The following is an 11,801-nucleotide window of genomic DNA, read 5'->3' as shown; positions in this document are numbered from 1 at the left end:
CCTGGTGCCACGCTGGTCACTGGCTAGTGACTGTGAACACTGTCCCCTCTGCTTACAGGTCTTCAACATCTCCGATCCACCCTTGGATCCACTGCATCTCCTCCGGACCGGTCGCCTGCAGCATCTTTGTCTTCAGGCTCCACGGAACAGATAGAAGAAACCCGACGCACTTCGACGCCTATGCACCCGCTTCCTGTGGGTGAGGTAAAGCTGGCACTCCGGTGCCCAAGTGTAGAGAATCATCTCTAGTGTCTGTGTTTCCAATCTTAAGTTCCTAGTCCATCCGGAAGATCCTCTTTGCAGTAACTCTGTACTTTTTACGCACCCATTGAAAACCTATGGGAGCTCGCGTGTGACTATTTGCTCTGCACACGCAACCCGTGGACCTCCTGGTCACTAACTGAAGTTAGCTCCTTGTAGGCCCAGCGATGCTAGAGGCTCTAGGCCTTTTCCCTTTTCTGTTCGTGGTACTTATACCACTATTTTAGTATATGGTTTGAGCGGCCACCAGGGCCTATCCATATAAAGTGCAACTTCTGTGTATTCTACTGTAATCTTGTTTGACGATTTGTGCTCCTGTGCCCATAAAGAGACTAGGGGTTACTTTGAGAAATAAATACATATATATTTTGAATATATATCTGTGTGGTGTCCTTTCATTGGTATAAAAGGGGGTTGCATTTGGTAAAACAGCCTGCTTAACACGTTTCACGAGTTTAGCCTCAAAGACTGCTTAGCCTACGCTACCACTAGGGCAGCTACTCCGAAAAGGTTGACTTACAACCACACCATAAGGGTTGCTTGGCATGGTACAAGGTGGTCACTAGAACTAGTGAACAGCATATACCAGGCCAACTTCTCACAGTTACAGAATATAAATTAGAGAAATGGTCAATCCAGGACTGAGCAGTGATATTATTATGAAGGGGTGGTGCCAAAACTGTGATGTCATTGAATAAGCAAAGTAGTAGTCACTCCTAAGAATGTTCAAAACTTGGGAGTTCTGTAAAAGGACACAAAAGCATGAAGGTACTTCCAATAAGGAACACAGCGCGGGTTGTCCAGAATCACACAACTTGGTCTAGCGGGAAAGCTGTTACTCGGATGCTGCTGCAGGTGTGTTGATAACGGAGTCCTACTTGCTAGACCGCATCCGTAATCCCATTATACTCACATTTCTGTTCCGATTAAGACAAAATGATAAATTCTGCCCTATGATTGAGATGTAAGTGGCCAGGTCTGTAAAGATTCTTTAGAGAAAGTTGCTTTTCAACCGCAATGTTTATATTTGCAAATCTTTTAATAAAAAGTACACCGCCTATTTGTCTGTAAAAGTAATATACTTGACTGTTGTGCACTTAAATGGGCTCTCTGAACAATGACGTGGGGTGTGGTTTAGGACCAATAATTCTCATGAGACGACGCCTAAAGAAGAAAGTCGTCAGCTTCGCCCTTCACAACTCTATAAATCTATTGTTGTATCTCTCCAAATAGAATCGTGATTATTAACCACTCGTTGTCTTATAAAAACAAGCATTGAAAATGCAATAGGCCTCGCCTTTTAAGTTAAAGCCATTTGCTTTGCTAATGGTATTATATAGCAAAGCAAATGCTTTAACTTAATAAAAGGCGAGGCCTATTGCATTTCCAATGCTTGTTTTAATGTGCTTCATCCGGGAGGGACGTCACTCGGTGCTGCCGACTCTGGTGCAGGAAACCAGGGTTCGAGCCTCAAGGTCGCGTCCACTTCATGTGATTCTGGGAAATCACTTAATCTCCCCGTGCCTGAATGTGTAATGTAAATACTGTGCTATGTAAAGTGCTCCAATACCTTCGGGTCGAGTTCGCGCTATATAAAATATGCAAAAAAAAGAAAAAGAACGTGGCCTTACCGGTACCAAAAAGCAGCGGAGCTTGAAAGAGCAGTCTCTTCCCTGTCCGGAGCCCTCCTACAGAGCTCCACGCAGCCACGGCGCTGCACCATCCCGCCCCACCTCCCTCTCTGAAACCTGCAGCTCCCCGAACCTCCAGCCATGGCAGAGGTAGAGCCTCCCCCGTCGCTGATCAACGACTCGGACCCCGCAGCTTCCAACGCATCTGCCCGGCTGCCGGCCTCCCCCGAGGGGCGGCGCTAGCCTACGGGAGCCTGATGATCGTGGCGCTGCTGCCCATCATCTACGGAGCCCTGCGGAATGTGACCTGCGCCAAGAGCAAGGTATGAAGCTTAGAGAGGTATGGTGTATGTAGGAAGAGAGTGAATTGGCCATGTGTGTGCAGGAGATAAATGAGGGGATAGTCTTTTTCTCTTTTAGAGCCGTCCCAGTTGGACGCTGGCTCGCGAGCCGTCCCAGTTGGACTGACTCGCATGACTGGTTTCTTATCTTTATATAAAGATAAGAAAAACTTTTACGCCAGCAGTAAGCCGGGGCAACCAGTCCAACTGGGACAGCTCTAAAAGAGAAAAGTGTACGTAACGAGACGCTCCTTTCCTAAGGCTGGCCACCGTTTAGCATAAACGGTGACGCCAGCCAATGGAAAGGAGAGGCGGGGCTTAAAGCCCACTAGAGAAATCTAACCAAAACATTAAATCTCGCCAGCGAGACTGTGCATGTCTGCGCAGTCTTACGCCAGGCGAGACCTAAAAAATGTATGAAAACATCAGGCAGACACATGTGAGTTCTTGGTTTTTTTTATAGCAGTGCGGGCTCCCTGTGTTTTAATGAACCGTACTCACTCACAGGTGAGTGTTGCAGCCAAAAAGGTGAATTTACTTGACTTTTCATCTGCATTGAAGCTCGGGGTTGAATGCAGATGTTCGTTAAGGCAGTGACATGTTCAAGGAGAGGCGGGAAAGTACAAATGGCGGGCTTCCCACTCAAGCAAGGAATCGAAACTGAAGGCATTTCCACGGGTGACGTGTTTGATATATAAATATCAACCAACCGGTCAATATAGCGAGGATAAGCTGAACCAATAAAATGCAGAGCGGTAAAACGTCATAGTTGCTGAAATGCTCAGGGGTGTTGGCGCCTTTGGCTGTTTTCAAAGAGCAGCTGTCGCCTGTCAGCATCTCTCTTGACTGTCTGAGGAGCGGTCTCGAAGGTTCGCGCCACTCACCGCCTTGATACATCTCTGATTCCAGAACTAAAGGTAAGGGCGATTGATTCTCTGGCTGCGACAAACACCTTTCTTTAAAAAAAATGTTTTAATTCAGTGTCCCCTCAATGCCGCTCGTTCTCGGAATGCCGTCTGAACTGCACTCCAGTCCGGGTCTAGGACTTTTGGCACCCGGGGCAGAAGGGAACCAATGTGCGAGGCTCTTCTTATGAATGCTGTGACTTGACTGTTGTTGAAGCGATTTTACAAGAGGCAACGGTAGCTGCCGAGTCTTCAGAGTCCCCTATGAGTGACCTTCAGGGTCCGTGCCTGCATTGGTATGACTTGTATGATACTTTGAGTGACACTTTATCACCAGTAAAAACCAAACACTGAAATCTGTAAAATGAGATGAATATGAAAAAGCATTTTTTTTTGCATAAAGAGATGGTTGCACTGAAATGGTCGCACCACCCCTAGAGTGCTTTAATGCATCTGGGGGGGAGGGGGGGGGGGATAAAACATTATTGAACCGTGGGATAGACAACAATTCGTCATTACAGCTGGGATTTTAAAAAGCAGCGCGAAGGAGACGCGAGGTGGGTAGGATCCAGCCAGGCGCGGGGCTGGCCCAGAGGTGTGGGGTCTGCCTCACTCTCGGTAGCTGCAGGTGCCTCAGTGACCGCCACAGGTCCAGTGCTGCGAGAGTGCGCTGCAGGCACCAGGAGCTGTCCACTGAGGACATTATAGAAGGTGAGGTGTGGGCTGGGCAGTCTGCCTGGAATAAGGAGAGGAGGGGGACAGCCAGAATGAATCCGCCAGGTGATGCCCTGCAGGTGGGTGTGAGTGCGCCCGGTGACGGGGGTGCCGACCCTAGACCCTGAACGTGGAAGCTTTGAAACGCTGACTTCTGGTAGATTGAACAAAAGTTGTGTACAGAACCCTCTGCATTAGGATAGGAGCCTGAGCTCCGTGCACTCAGGGAAATATTTGAGCTACCAGTTAATAATAGACTGTGGAACAAGTCTTACAGAATCCTTTATGGCCTGTGCATATAGGGACCTTTATGGCGTGCTCCTATGGGATCCTGTGTCATATCCACTTATAGAAGGACGTGTAATCGGTCCTGGTGATGCTCCATGCGGCAGACACGTCAAAGTCTGAATGATGCACACCCTATATGCTATGAGCGTTTGCAGAGAAATAACCCTGCGTGCGCCCAGGGGTGGTGGACGCCGAGACATCGGATGAGCAGTCCCGGGGCCTCCTGCGGTCCTACTTTGTTGTGGGTAAGCAGGCACGCAACACCCATTGGGCTCACCGGGCTTCAGCGTCCCCCCCCCCCCATGTGTGTCAGCCCGTATGAGACAGCCTCGCGGGCTGGCGTCCGTCTAATTGAAGCCGCACCTAATTGAAGCCGCACCCGAGTACTTCACAGGTCTTTAAAAGACCATTTATTTGTTAATGAGACTTTTGTTGTCTTTTCACCACTTCTTCCAGCCACTCTGCCTATGGCTGGAAGACTTAGCCCCCCCCCCCCCCCCCCGAAATCTTTTTCAGCCCCCCGAAATATGGCTCTGGTTGCCCGCCTGTGGGTAAGCCACTGAAAGCTGGAGCCAGGCTCGACCCAGAGCCCCAGCTCCGGCCCGCCGTGGTCTTCGAGAACCTTCGAGCAACAATGAGCTTTCATGAGCCTTCTGCCAGCCCCTCACGCACTGGCCTCAAGCGCCAAGAATGAAAGACGAAGCACAAGCTTTGAAGTAAAACAGGAGCGAAAAAGAAATGCCCATTCAGGAGCTGAATTGCAGAATTTGAAAAAAGAGAACCTGGGATCGATCAGACTGTGCGATCCTGGGCAAAAATTTTACTTCGCTTAGCCTCCTTTTTCTTCACTATGGTATATGAGAGCAGCTTCAACTATCCGACTTCAAGGTTTGCGCTGTACAAAAACCTGTTGCATTTGGTTTAATTGACTATAACGCTGCTTCAGCTACAGTAATATCAGTGGCGGTGCGTCCATTGGGGGCGTTGCCCCACTAATGCCACGGCAGAAATCGTTATACTTCTGACGCTAATTGCAGCAATCACTCCTGATTGGAATTAGCGTCTGAAGTAGAACACGGACGCTGTCTATTGCGCTGTCACTCAACGGCTGAGAGTGCTGCCGCAGCCCCACCCCCTTCAGCGTGACACTGAAGGGGGTGGGGCTGCGGCAGCACTCTCAGCCGTTGAGTGACAGCGCAATAGTGTGCATGTTCGTTTTTGGGTTGATCATTTTTATGATCAGCCCCGAACATGTGCACTAGCCTTCCCCTTAAGAGACCGAGGGTTGCTTCATGCGCTGCCCCTAGTCTCCTAATGGGCAGGGAGTATACCTGCCCTCTGCTGGAGCCGCGTCTGGATTGCCAGCCCCTCACGCAGAAGATGTTGAAGGCGCCAAAGCACCGGACCGGCCCAGGAGCAGACAGCAGAGGCGGCGGGAACCCGCATAGTCAGGTAAGTGGGGTTTTTTTTTTTTTTGTTTGTTTTTTTACTTTAAACTCCTCCTCCACCCCGCGAGTATAGGGAGCAACTGGTGTTTTGTGGTCTGAAAGTGTGCATTGACGTTTGTCAGAGTGTTGCTCTGCCTATGTGTGTTTACGTGCGTGCCTGTATAAAGGGTTTTCTGCTTGCATGTTGTTTGTCGGTATGCATGCTCTCAGCAAAAACCAAACCTATTTGCTCTGTGAATTATTTGTATTGGGTAAATACTGATGTACAATAAAGTAACTCCTATCGTTTCGTCACCGATGGCATTATTATTTGAAATTGCCAGAAAACATTGCTGTTTTCCTCCCTGTGAGAACTGTGGCAAGCCTGGTAAAACATGCTTCGAATCTAAAGGATTCCAGGTCAGCTCGTCCTCCCCCACCGCAGCCTCCTGACACTGTGGTTTACTTTTAACGCCACAGTGGAAGGGTGTAGCAGAGGCGGGACAGAAGATTATTCTCGCCGTTCGTGTGTAATGCGTGCATCCAACACTCGCACTGTTGTATTGTTCTCTCCCTTGGCTTCTTCGCAGGACTTGTAGGCCCAAACTGTCACACGCACATGCGAGAAGAAACGAGTGCAATGTGGGAAGTGCTCAATGTGCGCGAGGCGCCACTGAATGAATGAATGAATGAATGCATGCATGCTCGGTTGTGCACAGGAGCTGTGCCTTACCGTTACGGCAGTATTACAGGTACACTGACAGCAACCACGCTGTATGGGAGGTTTCTCTACTTGCTAGAGTCCATGTAGTAGGGGCTTAGTTGGAAGTGGCCATACGATAGTGCATCTTCCGGTAGTTTACAGGTTTCCAAAAAAGGCCTCACTGTCTTCCGCCTCCTACAGTATACTTCAGTAGCTCATCAAGGATGGCACGGGCTCTAGTGAAAGCAAGGAAAGTGAACCCGCGCACGACTCTCTGGGTAATAAAATACTGCCAAAATTAAGGTTCAGTGGGTCCCTAAGGCCTGTGAACCCCGGTGTTGGTGCACCATTGACAGCTGCGCATCTGTTCATGTGAGTTGAGACTCCGGCAGATAAGATTTAGTCACCTCAGAACAGTCATGAGAACCAAGTTGTGTGCTTATACGGATTCAGTTCTTCATAATGGACGAGACTAGAATAAGAGGACCGGATGAAGGGTCTGGCACGTTTTTATTATTAAACACTGTTATTGTGCTCATCTCAAAATATGACAGACTGCGTCAGTATGTGGTGGACTGTCCCTGGGATATCATTAGAGGCCTCTAGAAGCCCTAGATGAACCCACTGCATCTGAGGCTGACATGATGGATTGGGAACTAAAGTCACTGAAGCCATTACTGCGCACGGCTTCAAAATGTAAAACCAGCAGCTCTGCAGTCAATCGCGATGGAGAGGGGAGGGGGGTATGTGTTGACAATGACAAATGACCCGATACACTTAACAAACAGAAGCGAACCTCCCAAAAGAAGCAGTACCTCCCAGGACTCTCTCAGAAAGCAGTGTAACTTCTGGAGCCGAGCCCAGGATACACGCAACAATTCTTTCAACTATTGAACGTTTTCTACAAACAACCGGTATTAATTAGTGGAGCCGACCCACATAATTAATTACCGGTTGTTTGTTTCCGTCCGTTTGTTTTGACATGTAGGTAGGCGCATTTACTTTTGTCAAAATAGGAATAGTTGTATTGAAGTACTCCCTCATAAATGTAGGAATTTTTTTTGTTCTTTCTGTTACTAACTACAGATTAAAAATACATGCATATCATTTGAGATAACCTTGTAAAAAAAAGTGCAATAATTATCTATGATTTATTATGTTTCTAAGGAAGCACGACCTTTCTCTATAAATGACTGAAGGTAGTCAACAGATGATAGCTATTAGGTGGTGCTGCAATTCTTATACTGATCACACAAAATGTAAATTGTTACATCACAATGTGTTATTTCCCATGCTTTTATTCACATTTTGCATTCTATCCTATTTTCTTCATCAGTCTTGATAAAGCTGGATTTCGGCAAAACACATGCTGGCAGTGAAGACTTTATACACCTGCTCTACTACACAAATTTTACGCCTTACCACTTTCAAATGTCACCAGCCGCCACTGAGTAATACCCAAAGCCATAAATAGCACTCATGACCACAGACTTGCCTTACGGGCAGATGTACAACCATTTCATTTTTCAAATTGCGGGTTTTTTTTTGTCGCGAAATAAATTGTACTAATGTGTCTCACACATTTAGCGATTGCCAATGGGGTCGCAAATGAACTACCTCATTAATATTCATGAGGTAGGTCGCAATTTGCGACCCATTGGGAATGGTCTGCAATCACAGCGATGGGGGCCTGCTGGGGTTAGCAGACCACTATGTCTGTGATTGCTTTTTAAATAAAGCATTTTTTTTTCTGAAATGCAGCCAGTTTTCCTTAAAGGCAAAACTGGACGCATTTAAAAAGGAAAAATGAAAAGGTTTCTTTTAATTTTCTAAGAGTAGGCAGTGGTCCATGGGACCGTTACCTGTTCTTAAAAGATGCTGGCGCCCACATTCACATAGGGAAAGGTGTCCCTTGGGGACCCCTTTCTGTTTGCAAATGGATTACCACCTCCTTCACAGAGTTGATAAAATATGAATGTTCTCTGACCGCATTCGGGAAGCAAAACATTCATCGATGCCACTATGACTCACTATTAGGAAGGGAAGCCCTAGAAACTCCTTTTCTTAATAGTCACTCACAAACCCTATTTTGCGAGTCAGTAATACGTTACCGACTCGCAAAATAGGGTTAGTGCATTGCAAAAGCCGATTTAGTGGTTGCAAACGGCCTGATTCTCAGTTTGTGACCGCTAAAAACGGTCGTACATCTGGCCCATAGTTCACTAATGACCGTGCTGTGAGGGTGAGACGAGGGCAACAGAAATGTTTCTAACTTACTGTTAAACAAAAAAACACTTTTAATAAATGCCTCTCAATATAGTGAGGAAATCAGATGTACTAAGGTGAAAAGCTATTTGAAATACAAACTTTAAGATCACGTTTGTGGCATGATTTACATGTACATGCCAAATATTTTCTTGCCTCTGCTCCCCCACAGGCGTTTAGAGCAAGAGATTACCCTTGGCTCAAATCTTCCTGTTGATTTGTTGCTCACTGTTGGAAAGTGGATTATTAGTAGTGGTAAAATGCATCTACCACTGGCAAGAAGGCCACTAACACAATATGGTGCTCAGAATCGGTCTTAGAAAATTATTCCCATGCTCAACCCTTGGTAGTTTGGTTGCGAGCACGACAGGCTTAATTTCAAAGATAGGTATGTAAAGCATTTAAAAGCACCAATTCAGTAAAAAATTAGTACAGAACACACAATAAAATGCAACAACAATTTATAAAAATAGGAAATATTTGTATCTTTAAAATGACACCAAAACAAAAAACATGGAATGTAAGAAACCGGAGATATGATTTTTAAAAAAAGATTTAGCACTATATAGCACATAGAAACCTATGGAGCCTATTGGGACATCTGGTTGCGCTAGACCGGGACAAAGTCAAAGTTTCAGGACAACAGCCATGGAGCCCTGCGCAGCTACCCCTCGCGGTACGTCTCTGTCAAAGTTTTTACCTTCTGACTTAGAAACTTTTCTGGAGCTTTTCTTCCTGGGGTCCCTCGAAGCTTTGAGCCAGTTTGGAATTGGTGAGGGTTGCCTTTTGATGAGCTCCCAGTCAAACTTATGGAAGTCCGAGCCCAGGAGCTTCCAGCGGGACGAACCAGAGATACAGGCCGGCTCGTGGTTGAAGGTGGGCGGTTGGTCTGTTCACCTTTTCTATTTTCAGACTTAGAATCTTTTACAGAGCTTTTTCTTGCGGGGTCCCTTGATGCTCTTCACCAGGCCAGATTCAGTGAGGGTTCGACTACTTCGATTTCCACCAACTCCTGGTCAAATTCTGGAGGCCGGACCTCTGGAGCTTTTCAGTGGGATGAACCTGGACGGCAGGCTGGCTAACAGTTGAGGGTGTCCGGCTTGGCTCGCCAGGATGAGTCGGTCCACTTAGGGATCTTTTTTCCAAAGATTTCCATATTGTCCCTCCTCCTGGCATCTGCTCATTCCTTCCTTAATCCTGTCATCTGGCTGGGTTCAAAGAGTAAGAGTGTAATTTAAACTGGCTTCTCCTGCCTGCCTTCTAGTGAAGATTATTGTTTAGCACCCCTCTTCTTGCTCAGGCATTCCTATGTAGCAGAACCCTGCCCTCCAAGAATGGCTTTCTAACCTTAGGGGCTACTTATCACCTCATCAAAGCGGCCTGGCTAATCCACTAAACTCTGACCAATCAGGACAGACCACTGGAAGGCTGAATTTTGGCTTACAGACAAGAAAGTCTTATAACTTCTTGTCTGTACATTTTAAGATAAATTCAACAATAACATATTGCTGGATTTGTCAATACCATTCTAGGGAGTTCTTGAATAATATTTTTATGACATCCTTCATGTTAGTTATTAATTAATAAGTTCTTGCCATGTTAACCTATGTGGCTAGGGATCTGCAATGGGAAAATGAACTGGGCAATTTCTTTAACACCAGGGACTATAAAACATCTTTTATAAGGACCCTGCCTATATCTAAAGGACCCCACTCCCGCACCCCTGGAACACCCAGGGGAGACTTTAGGGGTTCTGAATACGTCAGAATATTGCAAATTCTCAATCCACAGTATACAGTAGCACAAAAGTCGATCTTGGGAAGCACTTTACTACAATGTGGAGAGTGAAATGTGCAATTTCACTAACCCCAGGGCGTATAAAAACCATTTTATAAGGGCCCTCCTTATAAATACCTGACCCCCCCCCACGCCTGGGACACCTAGGGAAAATCCTAGGATTACGTAATATGCCAAAATATTGTAGTTTATTAATTTTGAAGTGCCCTGAACACCAAAGTCGAATTTGGGTATAATTTGCATTTTAAAAGCAGGCCTGCAACAAAAGGCTGCTTTTAAACTGATCTCAGGCCTCAGCAGTGCACACATGCAAGTGCAGAAAGGGCTGCTGGCCTCTAAAAACTGCCAGGCCCTATTATATACTAGGGACGTAAAGATGGTTTCACTCTCCCTGCCCTATTATGTACTAGGGCCTTATAGAGGAGGTCATGCCAATCACAGTGGCACCCTAACCCATAGTTTACCCTAGTGTATGTAGGTGTTTTCACTGTATTCTATGTGTCTTTTCAGCAAAGCACTGGCCCTGGGCCTGGTTAGGCAGAGCCCAGGGACAGTCAGTCCACCAGTACCTGTCAGCAAAAAATGGGGGATGCCCAGGGCACAAGGATGCCTTTGTAAAACTCACCCACCTCTACTTCACTGCTCCTTGAAGTCTGGTGGTGCTGGGGTAAGTCACTGCGGGAATCGCTCGATATGGGTCTGTCACTGCATTGTCTGTAGACTGGGTCCCAGCAGCTGACCGTGTGTGTCCTACCTATTAGACAGTGTTGCCACTAATCATGACAATACCGACTACTCCTTAATGCTTGATTATCCACTCCTTTGCTAGCCAAGGTGACGCAATCTAGTCTTTGATGTAGTCTCTCTTTGCTGGAACGAGGAGAGAATAGCAGGACAGTCCTTCTTCAGTCTTCTCCAAGTCCGACATGATCTGAGTGCCAGGGGTGCAACTTTTATGTCCTGTCTGCTAAAACAAAAAGAGCAGCCCTTTTTGTGTATTGATACCATTTTCCCTTCAAAAGTGGCTTCCCCTTTGAAGCTTGCCTTTTGGTCTAACACCCTCTTTAGCCTTTCTGCCAAGAGCAGGGCACACTATTTCCAATGGCAGGCCTTTATGTTCCTTCCTTAGAGCCATTCACACTTCTCCCCAGGAGGGCAGCATGTTGTCTCGAGGACAGAAGCTTTGTGTAAGGATAACAGTTACTGGAAACTGAGCAAGTGCCAACTTTTTACAGCTACAATTATTATCAGAGTTACATTAAATTCTACTTGAGCAATAAGTTGCTTTTAATGCAGCAATTATTTCGACACCTTGAAGTTTCGCATGTGGTAGTCTCATTCAGAAGTTATCACTGCTGAGTTGTGAGCTTTTAACTCTGTACTTGCAAATGGGACAACCAGCCTTTCTACAGTTAAAAACAACAATGCACGGTTTTACTGTGAGGACATGTAAAATTAACAAAACGCAC

The 11,801-nt window shown here is 46.4% G+C and overlaps 1 protein-coding gene across 3 annotated transcripts in view; it reads left to right on the top strand.

Moving 5' to 3' along the window:
* Positions 1-3,007: 3,007 nt before the first annotated feature.
* LOC146853831 (serine protease FAM111A-like) overlaps positions 3,008-11,801 on the top strand; it is a 117,989-nt gene continuing 109,195 nt past the window's right edge. The window contains exon 1 of one of the 3 annotated variants that reach the window (XM_085651822.1): positions 3,008-3,150. The gene's annotated coding sequence lies outside the window, so the exon portion shown is untranslated. Of the gene's footprint in view, positions 3,151-5,539; positions 5,593-11,801 lie in introns of those variants that run through there. The other 2 variants (XM_085651824.1, XM_085651823.1) reach the window with 2 other exon arrangements.

The sequence above is a fragment of the Triturus cristatus genome, chromosome 4_1 (assembly GCF_964204655.1).
Source record: "Triturus cristatus chromosome 4_1, aTriCri1.1, whole genome shotgun sequence".
NCBI classification, from domain to species: domain Eukaryota; kingdom Metazoa; phylum Chordata; class Amphibia; order Caudata; family Salamandridae; genus Triturus; species Triturus cristatus.
Note: the sequence above shows the minus strand (reverse complement) of the source record. Positions and strands in the feature narration are given on the sequence as shown.